General features: G+C 34.3%; 1 non-coding gene across 1 annotated transcript; it reads right to left on the bottom strand.

Annotated features, from left to right (window-relative positions):
- Positions 1-1146: 1146 nt before the first annotated feature.
- On the bottom strand, positions 1147-1223 carry LOC116275130. Its single transcript, XR_004184089.1, has one exon. It is a non-coding gene; the product is annotated as a small nucleolar RNA SNORD81 (small nucleolar RNA).
- Between the last annotated feature and the right edge of the window lie 5484 nt (positions 1224-6707).

Raw genomic sequence — 6707 nt, 5'->3', positions numbered from 1 at the left:
TTATGTTGATGCAAAACATAATAGTTGTGGGTTTTGCGATTGGAAGTGATAGCAAAAACCACTATTGCTTTTACGCAAAGCTAATACGTGGAAAGTTTAAAGTGAACAATCCAATAGGAAAATCAACAAAGATTCTTGATATGGTTTGACTGTGTCCACACATAAAAATCTAATCTTAAATTGTAATCCCCCAAATCCCCACATTTAGAAACTATGTGGAGGTAACTGAATCATGGGGGCAGTTTCCCGCATGCTGTTCTCGTGATAGTGAATGAGTTCTCACGAGATCGGATGATTCTGTAAGTGCTTGGTAGTTCCTCCTGCATTGATTCTCCTTCCTCTCACCTTGTGAAGAAGGTGCCTTGCTTCCCCATAGTCTTCTGCCATGATCCTAAGTTTTCTGAGGCCTCCCCAGTCAAGCTGAACTGTGAATCAATTTAACCTCTTTCCTTTACAGATTGCCCAGTCTTGGGCAGTTCTTTATAGCAGTATGAAAGCAGACTAATGTAACTCTGAATAGGTAATTCACAGAAAAATAAATGCGAATAACAGAAATATTCATAAATATGTTTAACTTTACTAGTAATAAGTTGCAAATAGAAAATAACATAAACCATTATTTTTGCTATTTAATTGCTAAAACTGAAAATATCTTAAATAGTGCAATATTGGTGAGGTCATGGGAAACCGGACACGTTCTGGCATTCTGCAATGGGTAAGAAGACAGGCTCTGAAGTCATCATGAAGAGGACTCAAACCATTTTCCAGCTGAGTCACTTTGGGTAATCTGCCTATCAGATCTTAGCCCTCAGTATTTCCTCTTTCTGAAATTCACTCAGTCATCGCCATGGTTCTCTACCTCACTTGATATAGTTTGCTACTAAAATATTAGCATATTAGAACTATCAACCTGATCACATGTTTAAAATAGCAACACCAAATTTTATATTATTACCCACTATTCCTTACTCTATCTAAATTTACCTGTTAATCTTTACCAAGACCAAGAAAATGTATTTATTTTAACTACTTATATCCTCTGATAGATTATAAACTCCATGACCTTGGGGCTTATCCATGTCTTCGTTCACCAAACAAAATAGTCAACATAGCAGAGCAGACATCCAATAGTTACATGTTTTTTTACAGAATATCTGACCTGTTACTATTATCAAATAATCAGTGAGAGAGTTAAAGTTGGAGTGAGATTATCATATATCCAAAAGCTATTTTTGAATAAATGAATACATGAGTAATACACAGCTGGGGTCCTAATTTTTCTCATTCATAAAATCAGGATAATAAAAACGGCTTCCTGTGGTCATTTTGAAGGTGTTTAAATATGATTCGATGTCCAGCACAGTTTTTCGTGCTCAGTTATCACTAAACATGTAATTGAAATTTTTATTTCTTATTGCTTTTCTACAATTTCAGTGATTTTCCTTTTTGAAGAATCTGATTAGTGAAAACAATTTCTTTTAATGCTTCCTTTGGACTGCTTTCTTGATTTCTTTCTAAATGTATCTTTTTTAGGTCTTCTGATTGCATATATCATTGTTTTCAACATATTTTTTTATATTGCTGTAGGTTAGTAAAGGTTTTAAATTGCAGTGGGTCTTCATTAGGAAATTATATTGAAAAATATTTTGGGTAGTATAGTTTATGAGGACTAAGCTCTGATTTGTATCTTGCCCGAATTTCTACCTAAGGGGTCTGGAGAGTCATGTCCTACAAATCATAAATTCTCATTAGGTTGATTTTATGTAACCCTATATACCGTGACTTACTTTCCAACGTGACGCTGACATAACATTACAAGATGAGGAAGAAAACAGAAATAAAAATATTTTACCCCAAAACATGTATCTTTGCCATATCTTGAAATGGCCCTGCAAAGCTGTACTTTGTAGGGGAAAATTTGCATAGCTAGATCTTTTTCCTTCGGGCCTTCTCAATCCTAAAGAGATCAACTAAAAGTCTAGCACCTTAAAGATCTGAATACAAAACATTTGTCTACTGTCTCTAAGGGCAGCCACTGTAAGACTTCAAAAGAACCTTGGTCTCCACAATCTTTTATCTTAACCTGAATATTTCCTTTCTACCCATCCTAGGTCTTTAGACAACTCAACCAATTGTCAACCAGAAAATATTTAAATTGACCTATAGCCTGGAAGCATTCCCCCCTCCCAGCTTTGAGTTGTCCCACCTTTCTGAACCAAGCCAATGTACTTCTTAGATGTATTTGATTGATGTCTCATGCCTCCCTAAAATGTGTAAAACCAAGCTGTGCCCCAATCACCTTGGGCACATGTTCTCAGGACCTCCTGAGGGCTGTGTCACCGGCCATGGTCACTCATATATATTTGGCTCAAAATACATCTCTTCAAATATTTTATAGAGTTTGACTCTTCTCATTGACATTTAAAATACTATTGAAGGATGATCTTTAATCACTGTTGTTATGATGATTAACAATCCAGTAACTGAAGGATACAGACTGTCTGCATCAATAGTACAAACATTCTTTGATAAAATTATTTTCTGCCAAAGATTATGTTCATTTATTCCAAAGCACATAGGATAGCAGGTTTACAAAATGTAAAATTTGAGAAACGTTGCTATATCTGATCTTTATACATTATTAGATATTTTCAGTGTTCCTGGCAATATTTTGTTGTTGTTCTTTCAAATTTGCTGTCATGGGAAAATGAGCATAATACAAATATTTTTTGTTTTATTCAAGAGATTGGGAACTGTCTGGCAAAAGCTGCACAGTTCTACTCATGTGATTGATTTCAACGCAACTCAGATAGTGGTTAAGGAAATTTAAGAATTATAATCTCATAGCTAGAGGATATTTGACTTTACATCGTTCTGTGTTCCAGTAAATGAACCCTGAGAATTAGGCCACCCTAGAGAGGCTTTATAACCTCAGGCTGACTCAGATTTTGGAAAGCCATTTACTTTCAGTGTCCTCATGTATAAAATGTGGACTGCTTGGATAATCATCACTTCTTATCTAGATCTATGATCCATTCCTTTATAACTTGCTTTTATGACTCCATGAACGGGACACCCAGTTCTGCATAACCATCTGCAAATCCTTGCTGAAACTCTGGGAATTTCCTTGAGTGTTTGATTAAGATATACAGTCAAAGGAAGAATATTTTATAAAAGCAGTTTTGGTAATCTTGAAAATGTTTGTGTCAGTATAGAGAAATATATATCGCACCTCTAAGGGACAGTAGAAAATGTACTTCTTTAATATTTTCACATAGGTCATACCACATTAGTCAGAATTATTATCTCCTGTGAATTCCTACAGTATTTTAACATATGCATCAGTCATATGGAATGTTAAAGACAGGGATTTTTTTTTCACTTAATCCTGATTACATCTGATCAACCTTTGTTTATAAACATATTTTGTGAGAATTTGAAATACTCAAAGCCAAAAATTGAAAAGGTGTTCTTTTGAAGCAAATGTGGACCCACTGCATAAATTTTATCAAAATCTTAAGGTAATCATATCTCCTAAAACCTAGAATTAAATGTCTGTCTTTCATTGTTCAAAAACTAAAACTGATTTTCAAAATAGTTCCTGATGACTCTGACAGGAAACATTTGCCTGAACATGTTATTTGATTAACCCTTGTTAAAATGTTATGGTAAGGAAATTATTATGAGTGAAACCATTTCAGTTGCAATGGTTTGCAGATTAATTTTACCAAGAGATGCTGGCATTCTAGAACATATTTTTCTCATCACCATGGGGAGAAGTGAACAGTAGCAAATTTTAGCTCATAAGCAAGGACTATAGGACAAGAAGCTTTTAACAAATAATATAGATACAATGGGCAGAGCTTAAATAAATAAGAAGAAAAAGGATGTCTTGAATTTTGAAGGAGGAAATTTTTCCACACTGAGCAAGCAAATTAATTGAGATACAAGTGAAGAAGCTCTCCTCTGGTGAGTTTCATATTCAGAAAAGCACAGGGTTCCCTAGAATGACATCTTTGGTCAAGAAATGCTAGAGAGTTCTGTTCTCAAGTCTGAGGCATTTTTCCCCTGTCTCTCCTATATTTTCTTTCCATTTTCCAATGAGTAAGTTCTTAAAGATGTATTTTCTAGCAAAGAATGCAGTTTTTATTTATTCTGATTTCTATGAAGACTAAAGTTTGATAATTGTAGGAGAATCTTATAGAGCTATTAGCCTCTTTGATGTCTTGCAAGATTATTAAGTTTTTGTTCACATCTCAAATACTAATCTGTTTGTCCCTTTTATTAGAATTATCCATACTTTCATCAAATCTTCCTTTTGACTAAAGCTACATATATGAAAAGAGGGAACTTTTTAGGGGAAAAATTTAGTTGTCCCTCAAAATATTAGTGTTTGCAATGCAAAGAACAGGCAATTGCTTAGTAATACATGTTGTTAATGAGGTGTTATCTTTTATTTATATCTCATATCAATTTATTTAGGTTATTTAAAAATTCAGGGCTTTTATATCTTTGATCATACCATGTTTATATCCTAAAATATGTATTTATTTATTTCTATCTTATCATCACTTTCATGTAACATATCTGTTGTCTTTATAGACACTATTACCATTTTGTATACGTCTTTTTGGTAAGAAAAAAGATCAGAAGCTGAGTAAATAGGATTCCCAAGGTGAGATTGGATTAAATAATATCGTTTTACCCTAAAGTCTAGAAGTCATTTGAATCTTCCTCCATATTCTATGCATTTATTAACTGATAAGAAGCAAATAATACAATGTGTTACTCTTATTCACATCTCACGTATTCATGTGTCTCACTTGAAATAGGGCAGATAACTTAAAAGAACAAACATTAGAAGGCTGAGGCGGGCAGATCACAAGGTCAGGAATTTGAGACCAGCCTGGCCAGCATGGTAAAACCATGTCTCTACTAAAAATACAAAAAAATAGCCAGCCATGGTGGTGTGCTCCTGTAATCCCAGCTACACGGGAGGCTAATGCCTAATCTTGAACTTTTCTACCCATCAGAATTGTGAGTCCAGTAAACCATTTTTTCCTTACAAATTATCCAGACTCAAGTATTATTTTATAGCAACACAGAATGGACTAAGACAATGGGAATTTTTTCTCCATACTTTAGTACTAGATTAAGAAACAGTTCCTGGAAAACAGTAGATGCTCAATAATTATCTGTTAAATGACATCAAGTCAGGCAATATTTAAATCTTCTTCTAGACTATTTGAACAATAGAGAAGTGATGACCTTTTTGTTGTCTAGTGCTATGCTTAATATGGGGTATGGAACATGGTAGGTGCCCAATAGATATTTCTTTTTATAAGCATATTACTTTATTACAAAGCATGTTGTAGCATTATAAGCATGCAGTTAAAATGGAAATTGTGGGATTCCTAAAATCAAGATACTTTTAAATGTAGGATATAATTAAAAAGATGATTAATTTTTAAAAAGCCGAGATAAGAATTATACCCAGGATAGGATGTAAAATAAAAGAGAGCTGAACTGTGTGAGCTTCACAGTGTTGTACCATGTTTCTTTAATTTAGGAGGAGATCCTCAGTAGCTCTGTCCCTCAGGACCATTTAGTACTTGATTTTTTCTTATCTCTGCTACTTCACATGAGATGTAATATTTAAGTAAAAATCACTGCTCAATGAATGCTTTTAAAGCTGAACTCTTTAAAAGAACTAAATTACCTCACTTTGTTTCAAACACATTTCACTATAAAAATGTTATGTATTAAAATCAATAACATAAAACTAAAACAGACTAACATCATAGGAACACTATTTTATACATGATTGGTTAAAAGGCACTTCTAAATAAATATTATTTCATGATAAAATGTGATATTTTTCTAATTACTTAAATCCCCAAAACTTTAAAATTATTATCTAAACCTGATCATATTGGAAGATCTTGATTGGAATTAATTTCAAACCTTCTCGGGGTTTGGTCAGTACACTAGGCTGTGAGTTTACTTATCTCATAGTTGTCATATTTACTTATTTATTTATTTATTTATTTTTGAGATGGAGTCTTGCTATGTCGCCCAGGCTGGAGTGCAGGGGCGCCATCTCCGCTCACTGCAAGCTCCGCCTCCCGGATTCATGCCATTCTCCTGCCTCAGCCTCCGAAGTAGCTGGGACTACAGGCGCCGACCACCACGCCCAGCTAATTTTTTGTATTTTTAGTAGAGACGGGGTTTCACCATGTTAGCCAGGATGGTCTTGATCTCCTGACCTCGTGATCCGGTTACTCGGCCTCCCAAAGTGCTGGGATTACAGGCGTGAGTCACCGCGTCCGGCCAAGTGTCATATTTATGACTCTCTAGGTACAGTAAACACTAATGCCGTAAGCAATCTGGCTATATTTTTGCATATTTTTTTCTGTTGAAAGTAAGAGAAACAAAGGAAAGCAGATAGTTGGTATAATATTTCCTGTGAGGCATAAAATATATTTCTGCTTATACTCAATGGCATAGGCATTTTTTGTGTGTTTCCTGTATTTTTTCTTATCATTTATTTCTATTAGTAGCCCACATACATCACTGTAGTGATCAGTTTCTGGGATAGTAAATGGTGAAGGATGAGCATGTTTAGGGAGAGAAAATGAGTTTAGTTTTGAAAATGTTTAATGTGTCTGTGAAATATTCACAGGGAAATTTCAAACAGACATTAAGAT

The sequence above is a fragment of the Papio anubis genome, chromosome 5 (assembly GCF_008728515.1).
Source record: "Papio anubis isolate 15944 chromosome 5, Panubis1.0, whole genome shotgun sequence".
Taxonomy (NCBI): Eukaryota; Metazoa; Chordata; class Mammalia; order Primates; family Cercopithecidae; genus Papio; species Papio anubis.
Note: the sequence above shows the minus strand (reverse complement) of the source record. Positions and strands in the feature narration are given on the sequence as shown.